This window comes from Centrocercus urophasianus, unplaced genomic scaffold, assembly GCF_019232065.1.
Source record: "Centrocercus urophasianus isolate 14NV4802_14NV808 unplaced genomic scaffold, USGS_Curo_1.0 seq_12, whole genome shotgun sequence".
Classification (NCBI taxonomy): domain Eukaryota; kingdom Metazoa; phylum Chordata; class Aves; order Galliformes; family Phasianidae; genus Centrocercus; species Centrocercus urophasianus.
Genome location: NW_024884364.1, coordinates 11,191,059 through 11,203,796, shown reverse-complemented (window position 1 = coordinate 11,203,796; position 12,738 = coordinate 11,191,059). Strand labels below are relative to the sequence as shown.

Here is a 12,738-nt window from a genome sequence, read left to right as displayed (position 1 = left end):
ACCAGGAGCATCATGCCTGTACTCTTCACACTAATGCTTGCACAAGTATTTCAGGCACACCAATAGGGACTGCCATAGGCCCAACTAGTGAAGATCAATGTTATAAACAAACACATGCTAGACAAGGGAGATGGAAAATGATGGGTTTATTTCCACAATAAATACAATAAATAAATAAATAAATAAATAAAAATGGTGAACTTCTAACAGCTGTTACAAAGGTTCCGATTACCCAACATTACTTCAGGTTCACACTTTGTGCCTGAAGTATTTCAAAACAAGCGACAATAAATTTTTGATGTCAGCAAAGAGATTAGAATTCACACAGATTATATTCTAAGATTCGAACAAACGTTAGAAAACCACAGGCAGGTTACAAAAACTCAATGTGCAGTTTAAAGCTCCCTAGATAGAAACATAAATTTTAAGAAATAACCCACCTTGAGGAAAAGTGACTGAGGAAAGAATGCAGATAGATCCCCCTGAGTTATGGGTCAGTATATCTCCATCTGCAGAGGAAGGAAGTATAGAAAGATTTATATGAATTGTAAACTGGGGAGTGGGAGAGTTTATATTCAGACTGGATGTTGAAGCTGCTAACACAGAAAAAAATGAATGGTGATCTGAGGGAGTTGGAAAATATGAAGCACTGCATATAGTGATAGAACTTTCAAGTGATGTTTTTAAGAGAGCAATCAGGTTCTAAGTTTACGTTAAGATCTGTAGCTTATCTAGAACTGATAATCATAAATAGAAAAGTAGCTTCCAAGTTCATCTAGAGGCATTTAAGTTATTAAATGCTTTATGACAGAAATATATACAACACTGAAAGTTCTAGTGATGTTTAGAATGGCAGTAGAAACATTTTGAATTTATGTAAACTGTTTTATTCAGGTTCTGCTCAATGCATACTAGAAAATGCACTTGGAAAGCACAGAATGATAGAAAAATCTTGTCTAGAGCTTCCAATAGAGCCAAAGCTCAACAACAACAAAAATAGTATGATCCTTTACCAGCAAACATCCAAGGAGAAATCCAATTTTTGTGTAGATTAATTTGCTTTCATATACGTGTAGAGATATATACGTAATTCCTAATGATAGTATGTTCCGGCGGTCTGCTTGATACAAAGAAAGACATAAAGGGAATGAAGGAGCTGCTTTATGAGAGAAGACAAAAAAGGATGAAGGACTTCAGTCTGAAGAAAAAAAGATCTGAAAGAATAAGTCTGAGGTTGATTAAATCATGCAGGCAATGGATAGTCTGAATGCAGAGCATTTGTTTGTAAAATCCTGCAATAGTATAGAGAGCACTCAAGCAAGATCTACAGATTGGTTTGAAACAGATAAAAAAAAAATCCTTACATGCTTGCTGTCATAGCAGGCTGCAGAAGCAAGGAGTGTCTACAGGGTCAGAGACAAATCATGGATGAGAGGTCCATAAACAGATACTAAAAGATGGGCTGTAATCCACACAGCTGTCCTGGAGATGGAGGCAGTACCAAAATAAGGGACTGACTGCAGGGAGAGGCCAGTCTCCAAGTCCCTTGCCAAAACTACCACTCTAATATCACTGTCAGAAAAAAGTTCTAGGCAGGATGAACCACAGATCTTGCTGAGTGGAGCCTCTTACGGTATTAAATGTTATAGTCCTGGCATATCCTACTAGGCTTCAAATAATAAATAAATGCAATTAGGAAATCAACAAACCAAACGCTTTGTGCTTCTACCTCTTTCCTTTTTTCTCCATCTCTCTTTTTGTTGCTGTTTGTTAAGGCACCGGTTTTCATATTACAGACTATTGTACCTTTAAGTGCTAACACTGGCTTGTCATTATGATTACCAAAACTGTAATATCTCTCACTTCCACCTCTTCCATTCGTCCCCATTCTCCTTCCCAGTATGCACTCCATCATTAAAAAATACACATTCTCACATGACAAAATGGTAAGAAGGGCCACTATAACACAAAAGGTTTCCGTTGAATCTTTTTTCTCTTTAAGCACTTCCAGAGAGGCATTAGAGTGCAACTTCTCACAGCCCTGAAATGCAGCCAGCTCAGAGGCAGACTGCTGTGAGTGTTTAATAGTTCCCAGCAGCACTAATCAGTAGGTAAGGACAGGAGGTTAAGAAGGGTACTATGTCTGAATAAAATGAACAATCTCATTTCAAAGGTCTTATATTTCTTTAAAGCAGTCAAGAAGAAGACAAAAAGAGAGCAAGAGACAGACATAAAACACAAACACTGGAGAAGGCAATCTAAAAGGAAACGGAATGTATGATGGACTTTATGGAATAAGAGAGGTGAAAGACGACGAGTGCTTGGAAAGTAACTTCTGCTGATAGCAGGGAATTTTCATGATCTGGAGACCTTTAACCTATGTTACATGTGACAAAAGTTTCGTGTAAGGAAGATTTTCCTCACAATTTAACAATGAGATATTAGCAAGGCAGACAGCATTTTGAGCTGTGGTATAGAAAAAGCTGTCCTGTGGTGAGATAAACAATCCATGAAGCTATTACACATTTCCCAACCCACCTTATGTTATTTTTTAGCAAGACTGCTCTTCTGTAAATCTTTCACTTTTTCTGTTTCTTTCCTTCATTTTCCTTTAGCAATACAGTTTTTTTTTTTGGTAAGACAAAATGAGTCAGGATCAGAGATTCAAAGCATTTAAATTATTCTCAAAGCAAGCAACTACAGAATGTGTGGTTCTAGGAAATTCAGAAAATAAGCTAACCGTGGATACTGTAGGGAAAAAAAAAAAAAGAAAAAAAAAAGCAGTGTTCAGTAGACATGGACCCTTATTTCCTTAACAGAGTCATATATAAATCCACATTCCAAAAAAGGATAACTCTGGCCTGGCCCAAGCAAAATTCCCAGATACGCCTGCATTCTTGCAGGAGGTTTCTTACATACCTTTTTGCTATCCTGGCCATGTGCACATCTTAGTACACACAGCACACAGCTCCTTTCCTTGATGATATCCATAAAAAAAGTCCAGTGAGGCTTCAATGGAAATTAATTGAATATATTAATTGTATTTGAATACCCAAGTTCATTGATGCAAGTTTTTTTTATTTCATTTGAATGACTGCTATCTAGTACAAGCAATATTTACTGATAATTCAGTAAACAAACTCCACAAATCTGGACCTGTGTAAAAGAATAGAAATCCATGGGCTCTGATGGGATGCACCCAGAGTTCTGGAATGATTGCCATACTCCTGTCTAATATTTCTGATAGGTAATGACAAATGTGCAAGATGCCTGAAGACTGAAGGAAAGGTGATGTCACACCAGTCTTCAAAAAGAGCAAGAAGGAAAACCTGGGAAACTACAGGTTAGTCAACCTTATCTCTGTCCCTGGAAAGGTGTTGGAACAGCTTATTCTGGATGTCTTCTCCAAGCAATTGGAGGAGAAGAAGGTTATCAGAAGTAGTCAGCGTGTATTCACTGAGGGGAAATCATGTCTGACCAACCTGGCTGCCTTCTGTGATATCATATCTGCCTGGGTAGACAGAGGGAGAGCAGTGGATATTGTACACCTTAACTTCAGCAAGGCTTTTGACACTGATTCCCATAACATCCTTGCAGGTAAGCATAGGAATTGTGAGATAGATGAGCAGTGACTCTAGTCACTGCTTGTTTTCTGAATAGCTGTTTACACAGGACAGTGTTTGGATATCTAGATGAATCTCCCTTGTGGAACAGGTGCCTTCTGCATGCAACATGTCTCACTGATGGTGAGGATACATGAAATGTCTGCAGTTGAAGACTTTTAAGAACAATGTACATAGCAATATTTCTCCTGCTATGCAGAGACAAAAAAAAGTTTCCGGACTATGTAGGTAAAAATAGTATTGACTCTGATGATATTTCCCATGTCAGGAAGTCTGGATCAGTCATGTTGATGCAGGCAAGCTGATCATTCTGAGGTGAGAGACTTTGTGAGGAGCGTGATGGTGCTCCCATCTGCCTCTTACTAGCTGGGATTAGTGATGCAAGTAATGAGATAGCTCTGAAATACTGTTGCAGTCTCTATCTTACCATCTCCTAGTTTCAGTCACTGCAGAGACCCACAGCTCTTGCTTTCAGGGAGTGTCAGCTGTTTGTAAACCCTATCATTTGTTGTTGCTCCCACTGGAGGATCCACAGTTCTTTAGGACAAAGTGTTACTTACACTTTCTTTGATACTGTCGGGAATCCATCCTCATGTAGGGAAGGTCCTATCTACGAAGTAGCAGAGATGTTCTACTCACTTGTGCACAGTTATTTTGGGAAAACAGGACTGATTTCCTTTTAGCTGTTCTACCCTGGATCATTTTGATGATAAAATTTATAGGGTAGTCCTATAAACGCTAGTATCAGCAATAATAGAAAGTGGAGAAAGGAGTAACCATCAAGGGAAGAACATGCTTGTCTAGATGCATCCCTACCAAAACAAATATTTAATGATCACAGAAAAAAAAATGAAGTATTACAAATACTGAAATTAACACTTGGAAAACTATCGGTCTTTTAAAATGAGCATAAGTAGTGATTACTTCCTTATATGAACTTTCCAAGCTTGCTAGAAGATATTCAAACATAATACATCCATATTAAGCATTTTAGAATGAATAAAAATATACTGTAATCTGATCAAGGGCTATCTCTAATGAGTGCAGTGGGTATAATGAGATGAGCCTTTATGCTTAACAAGCAAATTAACTGTCCAAACTGGAAAAAGCAACTCAGGAGTTGGGCTAATACATCTGGCATATTGCTGTGGTGACCTTACTGCGCTGTTTTTGCATTCTATGACCAGTCCCTGCTGTGCTTTGCCCTGCACACAAATATCAGCTTGCTCAGAGCCTAGGATCACCACCATGCACAGCCAGAGAAGTGCCTCCCATCTCCCCAGTTTGTGCAACCGGGTTTGTCAGAAGCTGAGAAGAAAGATAACTTCTTCCTTATCCTCCAGGCACCTCAGATCCCTGCTAACCAATCTACTGGGGCTCTCAGCAAATAAGCAGCCTATGGATCAGTGTGGATTAGTTGCTACCGAATGGATATCTCCTGCCTATTTCTGAAGTACTATGGAGCAATGTACAAAGACTTGCTCCCTGCATCTCTCTACGGACTACACAGACATCAGATGAGTACACACAAATGCATGTCAGTCAGGTCTGATTGATACTCTGCTGGAGAGACAGAATTAGATAAGTGGCACAGGCTCCAGCACTGACAGCTGGTCACCTCCCAGCTTTTCTCTTCAGCCTACAGACACATTCTGTCAATCAGGCATGCATGAAGAGCTTCCTCTCTTAAAAAATACAAATATTCTCACTTGTTTATGAAGAGGCACAATGTCTAAGACCCAGACTATGGTTAACCCACCTCAATTTCTTTGAGACCTTCATTTATACTTTTACTCTCTCCTCTTTCCTCTACACATTCCAGTTTCTGCCTGGCCCTATTATTAATGCAGAAGCATGGGGAATGTGCATGGTTATGCAGCCAAAGAATAGAGCAGGAGAGGGACAAACACAGAGCTACACTTCCCATCACAACACGGTATGAGATCTGGAAAGGGATCTGTCAGACTCTGAAGGGATGGGTATTACTGCAATTTTAACAGAAATGGTTTGTTTCCAAAAACACAGCATGGAAAAAAATATTTTTGACATTCAGTTTCTGAAAAACAACAAATTTTAACAGATTTAGTGTTGGGTGTTGCTTAGTATGTGTGTTTTCCTGGGCTTCTTAAGCTCTGATTTCTAGCTTACCTTGCTGAATCTTCAGATTTGCCATTGAGATTACAGAACTGCAGAGGTAAGACTGCATTTTAAAGAGAAGATTTGGGGTATTTATGGCACTATTACATGGTTCAGTTAGAGAAGTTTGGAAGCTTGACTTCAAGTTTCTCATGTATTTGCTGTGGGACAGAAAGTGGTGTAAGAAAAAAGGAAGTTAATTATTCCTCTACTTGTTCCTCTTCTTTTAATTCCAAGCAAAGACCAAACTTCAGAAATGTGAGGTTCTGTACTGTTTCTTCAGCACAGTTAGAAAACATGATTGATTCCTATAGGATGTGACTATATATGTATCACCCATAAATATTCCTGGCAATTTGTCATCCTTGTTACTCAGATTCTGGCTCACTTTAACTTTGATGAAATCTTTGGTCTGGGTAATCCAGGAATAGCTTCCACTATTGGGATACAGACATTTTCATAGCTCCTTTTTGAGACTATAGGGATTTGGGGGTTGTGTACGCCCTGTGGCTTTGAACATTTTGTATTGTTGATGTGAGTGACTGCTGAAATTTGTTTGAGAAATATTCCTGTGGAGTACAATTTTATAATCTCTTTAAAAAGCTCCTCGCATCTGATGCTTTTATATTAGTTTGGGCTGGCAGACTATTAAAGAAGAGGAGTCACCGATCTCAGAAGATATTTTTTCCTGTTAACTGTGCTCTTCATTTTACCTTTGCTTCTCCAGTGGTGAATATACCCCAAAAAGGTAGTTTATCACCTTTATGTAGTTTGTATGTGAACTGTTCTTTGGGGAGAAAGAGAAGGAAGAAGAAATATAAAGAAGAGGCAATCTCAGATCAATCATACTCATTTCCAAGGGATACGACCTATAAGCACTTCTGAATGGAGGGCTCCGTGCTGATTTGATTCCTCGTATCAGAGCAAGCTGCAGGCTCGCTGTGCTGGTTGCAATCAGTGCTTCCAGGACAGGCACGGGAGGGCTATATGGATTTGTCTCAGCTTCTTTTCCTGCACCAGCAATGGGAAAAGGAGGCATGCAAGATTTCTGGGCGCAGTGTAATGTATCTACAGAGGACCTAAGAACAGCATATCAAAAGAAAGGAACAGAGAATTTCTCTGACACACCTTCTTCCTCAGTGATATGTATTTCTGAAAGGATTGCTGTTTTCATCCCTGTCTGTCCTCTGCACACTGCATATCTGTTTTTCCCCATACAAGGCACTTGCTTTGGTTTTCTGAAAAGACTTTTGCTTAGAGATTTCTGCAATTCTTTTCAGTTTAGCTGAGACAGTATGTACTACTCCAAAAGATCAATTGAAATACAATTTTAAAAAAGTCAGCATCTTAGAGCAAGGTCTGTTAGGCTGTGGAATAGTCTCGCAGGGATGCAATGGAAATGACTTTGCTTGCAACAAATAAAACTGCTGAAACAAAATACTAGAAATTATAGAGTAGAGAGCAAATGAGATTCTTGCAGAGACTGAGCTGGGATTTAGCAGACATGATGGGTCAGTACAGGCAGTTCGGACTTTTTTTTTTTTTGTCCTCTCCAACTCTACTTGTGTAAACAAAAAAGGAATGCATTTTGTTCAAACTAAAGAAAAAAGTCACATAAAATCACTCATTTTTTATATACCTAAATAGTTCTCCCATAGTTTAATTGAAGCTGTAATTTCCTACGTTTCAGTACTGTGTTCAAAGTCATCATATATTACATATAACAGACAAAGCTACATTTGTTTTAAGTAATCATCTCTTTTGAAGTGCATTGTCTAGATTTAAGACTTTCTAACTTCGTAAGTTGTTTCACCATCCCGAAATTTCCAAAAGCTGTGTGCATGCACATTTTCTTTTTCTGAGATGCTAAGGGTTAGAGCCTTGTCTGATTTAGTTATTAATTCTCACTGTTCCCCATCCACAAACTGTGCTACATTTCAGTTTCCACAAGCAAAACTCATAGTGCAAGCTCAGGCAATCCTGCAAAAACGTGCCACGGCATCTGTTCATTGTATTCAGTTTTCAGGACACTATTTCCTTCTACTTCTTCATATAAATTGTGATGAAACACAAGATCCATGACATATTCTTGTCCTGTATACCAGAAAGAAGCCATTTTATCTTAAATGCAGAAGTGGTTAGATATTCATGGAATACCAGGAAAGGTCGGGCTTAAAGCGTTTAAGGTATTTCTCTCATTTGTCTGGATAAAATGTAATAAATCATATATTCCTGATGGAAGGTAAAGCCTGAGTAAAATTCTACTAAAATGGAATTGGATGCTTATGAAAGCTATGGTACTCCTGTGTCTCTAATTTATAATGCCTGCTGTATAAAAAAGAAATCTCATAAAGTGACCTTGAAGGATGTAGGGCCAAATTCTTTCTTACCATTTCTAGCTAATTCGCAAGCACCTTGTGGTCCACTGGACACTATGGCAAAGACATGGTTGGACCATCTAGCACAAATACCTGTAAAGATGGAAGTGTGAGGTGAACAAGACCCTCAGATTCAAAGCCACAAGCTTTGTATGGACTTATCATAAGAAAACAAAAGCTGTTTAAGCGCAGATGACACCGGCTAGTTGCATTAAAAGATCTGTGTATGAGTTTTATAGCTGATTTTAGATTATGCTTGTCTTTCTGTTGGATAGAAGAGATCAGAGCCTCTGGGGGAGGAAAAAAAAAAAAAAAAAAAAAAAAAGCAGAAATTTCAGCTCTTAGCTCCAGGGATGTAAGGATGACCGAAATGGAACAGCTGGGATACCCAGATTTATTCTTTTAACAGATGCTGAAAAGAAGATCTCTTTGCTTTTCTCTGTTGTTCCAGTTTCAAGAGCAATAGCATTGCACCAATTTATTTCTAGGATAATCAGTGAATGTCATGGATATCCATAATGAACTTACAGATCCCTCGGATGAATCCAAGGAGCCTTGGATCAGACCCAAAAGTGCAATTCATCTTTCAATAATTGATCCCTATTATATCTGAAACTGAAAAATCTGTACGAGTGGTAGGTCACAGATTTCTCATCCTCTATCTATGGATAATTTTAAGGATTTGGATCATTTGTAAGCCTGAACTCTACAGTTAGTTTGCTTTAAAGCTCCATATTGTATCTAGTTTTCCCGTGGGCTTTTATTTTCATTTGATTTCAACAGATGTTATTTACTGCTATTTCTCTCTGCTTTGGAGAAGGATTTATCATTGAGAAGTATTTTCTTTTTAGTGCACAAATACATAAAATCCAGGCATGAAGCCTGACCAAAACAGCTGGAACGTGACACTGAAATTAACGCTATGGAGCTGCTTCTCTAATCTGCTGAGCAGTTTATATAAATGCAGTTTAAATAAAATGAGTCTGCAAGCAGCAAAGATTAAAGGATATTAAATCCTGGCTTTAGAAATGATGGCCATGATGGCAGGAACTATCCTACAGTGTGCATTTTTTTCTTTCATATAACAAGGTTATCTGGCCTCACAAGCTTCTTAGGGTAAACTTAATTAAAGTAATCTAAGAGAAAAAATGCAAAAGGAGAAACAGGTAGCTGTTCTGATTTTGGAAATGAAGTATCTTAAAATATGTATATTTCTGTGTGCTAGAGGTATGTCTCCCTGTACATAGTGGAGGACTTAGAGGGAGAAAGCTGTTGCATATTTCTTTTTCCTATGACTTTGCATACACGTAAACACAAGGATGGCTTGCATAAAATGGAAAATTCATTCACGTTGTTCATAGCATGGAGGGAGAGGGAGGCAGGAGGGGAGGGGCATTTCCCTTTTCCTGGGAGACAAGAGCTCAGTGAATAATAAAGGTTTCCTCCAAGAACAGAATATGCTACACATGCTGGCAATGCATTTTTCAGTGTTTCTAATGTTTCTATACAGCCGTGATTCGTGGATATAATAAAATATTGATAACCGTTTCCACCATTCTATCATGCAGCAAAAAAGTCTTTATGTGATCCAAATTTAGCATTCCTGCAATTAACTGGAGACTGCAAGTTGTTTCTTGCCCTGGTCGAAAAGCTCTGTGCCACCCCATCTGCTGCTCCAAATGCCAGACCTCAGAAATATCACTGGACGGCAGGGCTGTTTGTAAAGGAGTGTTTGCTATTGTATTCAAGTTTCTGATTAGCTTAGTAAAAACATTTCCCTACCAGTTTGTATTACTGAGCTGTTGCTGAGCTACAGGCCCAAGTCTAATCTCAGATTGATGAAGTGTATCCAACATGACATTTGACTCAATCTGCTCATAAATAATAATAATACTTTACATTTATAGAACCTTTTCAACAAGAGCTCTCTCAAAAGGCCTTTTTGACCTCCAGTTTATCTGTTGTGACTCTCCCTGAATTAGAGGCAAGTGTAATGTCCTCTACTCCACTACCACATTTGGTACAGCAATGGCCATGAGACAAATCACATTCACAATGAGATTTCAGCTGTCTTATCTACATGATGCGCAACAATCTATCTCAGTGGGTATCACCTCTAATATTATTAGGGACTCAATCACTCAGAAATCTGTCAACCATATACAAATCTGAATGCTCAACAAGTACAACTTCATTTTTTTTCCAAATCTGGAATCTACAAACCACAAATAATTACATAGACTTAAGAAGATAGTTTGGTAATATTTACTCCAGAGTAGTTCTAATTTTAAGTACAATTATCTGATGGATGAAAACATTAGTTTCACCAAGTGAAAAAAGAGGCTCCTGAGCTTATTCTGGGTTTAAGGTGTTTGTTCCTCTGCCTTAACTAGAGAACCTACAGAAATAGTGTCACACAGTGGTATATTTCAATACCAAATGTAAGCGTTTGCTCAGGTCATATCAAAATAAGACTTCGGTCTGTTTATTGTTAGGATTTTTTTTTTCCACCTTAGCTTGTGAGGCTAGATTTTTAAAGGCATGAAGGCATCAAGCAATGCAGATAGGTGTTTTCAGATTCACGTGCTATACCTATTGCAACTGTTGAAGTCTAAATCCCATGAATAATATCACCTTTGATAAATTGTGGAGGCTGGCTTCAACAGTTTGCCAATGCACAGTATCCATCTACATTCCTATCTGCCCAGAACTCATCATAACACTTTTCCTCCTGGCTCCTGGTGAAAGCAGAGGTAAAACTTCTATTGCCTGCAAGAACAGAACTCAGCCAAGTGGAATTCTAGCCTTTTTATTTTTAAGGTAATTTATTTATTAGAGATAGTTTTACTGTTGATGTTTTGTGTGCTCTTTGTTCGCATTTATGTGTGTGATATTCTTTTGATTTGAAAAAATCCTCATGTACTTTAGCTTACTTTACAGTAGCTTTATGGCTCATGGGCTATTCTAAAGACAGCCCAGGAAAAACTACAAAAATACATGGAATGAGCAAGGATAGAAAGAGAATGCATCAACTCCTGCATGAGAAAATCTCAGCTTGTAAATGAGAGATTCAACCATAAATTCCTCCTCTGAATCAGGCAGAACAAGGACAAACTTTGCACTGAGTGCTTAGAGATTTTAGCTGTGCTGGCACAAACTCTTAGATCTCTGGTTTTACATTAAAAATGTAGAAAATCTTCTTTTTAATCCAGTATGGCTATATTCCCCAAATTATGCCAATAAGGCCATTATATAGCATCTTGTCCTTGATAAGATGCCCATAGAATCAGCAAGTACCAAAAGTAAGCAGAACTATGGTCTTACGATACATCATAGGCATGTTCCTTTACACATCCTGGCCAGGTCTGGTTTTTTTGCTTTGTTGTTTTGTTTCTGCTTCTTGGTGGTTTTTTTTTTTTGTTTGTTTGTTTGTTTGTTTTAATTTATTTTGTTTTGTTTTGCTTTTGTTTTGTTTTTAAACCTTTTTTCACCTGTTGATACTCCTGTACTCACATCCAGACTTGCAGCACTTCCCATTGGTAGAGACTGGTTGTCTTCAAATCCATTACATCACTTATTGGAAATTCAGTTTAGGCAGTTTAGGCAAAGGTTCCGGATAGGATTTAAAAATTTCATACCTCCTTTGCAGTGTTTCAGCACTAATGGTAGACATCCCATCTCACCACAGAAAAGATGTGGAGCTTTTGGAGAGAGTACAGAGGAGGGCCACAGAAATGATCCAAAGACTGAAGTACCTCTCCTATGAAGACATAGTGAAAAAACTGGGCTTCTTCATCCTGGAAAAGAGAAGGGTACAGGGACACCTCATTGCAGCCTTCCAATATTAAAGGGAGTTTATAAACAGGAGAAAAATCTATTTTGTACATGGGTGGATAGTGATAGACAAGGTGGAATGATCTTAAACTGAAGGAGGGAGATTTAGATTGGATGTCGGGGGAACTTTTTCACTGAGAATGATGAGGTACTAGAACAGGTTGCCCGGAGAGGCTGTGAATGCCCCATCCCTGGAGGTATTAAGGCTGGGTTGGAGGGGGCCTGGACAGTCTGATCTAGTACTTGCTCCAGCAGCTGGCAGCCCTGCCTGTGGCAGAGAGCTGGAACCTGATGATCCTTGAGGTCCCTTCCAATCCATGCCATTCTATGATTATTTGATCCTATCTATGATTAGGTGATTCTGTGATTCTATGAACTCTCATAGATAAACTAAATAGATACTATATATCATCTTTGCAGTTTGGCATCTGATAGCAAACTGAAGTCAAAAGGTTAAGTCAATTGTTCTGACCTCGTACCTTAAGTCTGAACTACTTATTCCTACCTTCCTTCAGATGAAGCAATCACATAAAAATGAAGCACTTTCTAATAAAAACAGTAAGTGTTCAGACCTCTATTCAAGACAGAAGGAATTTTGATAGTTCTGATTTTATGGACTGTAGACTAGGGAGGCAAAGTATGTTGATTTTCTTATAGAGGATAGAAATAAAGTGAAATGAAAGCAGATGGATCTGCCCTAGCAGTGAACCATTGGATACAATACTTTGCTTCAGTGAGTATCCAAATTATTTTCAGGTAGTTTGGCA

At 38.4% G+C, this 12,738-nt stretch overlaps 1 long non-coding RNA gene across 1 annotated transcript in view; it reads right to left on the bottom strand.

Annotated features, from left to right (window-relative positions):
• LOC122156224 overlaps positions 1–11,929 on the bottom strand; it is a 124,789-nt gene extending 112,860 nt beyond the window's left edge. Inside the window, exon 1 of the long non-coding RNA XR_006167418.1 lies at positions 11,776–11,929. This is a non-coding gene — a long non-coding RNA (uncharacterized LOC122156224). The remainder of the gene's footprint in view (positions 1–11,775) is intronic.
• Positions 11,930–12,738: the final 809 nt, after the last annotated feature.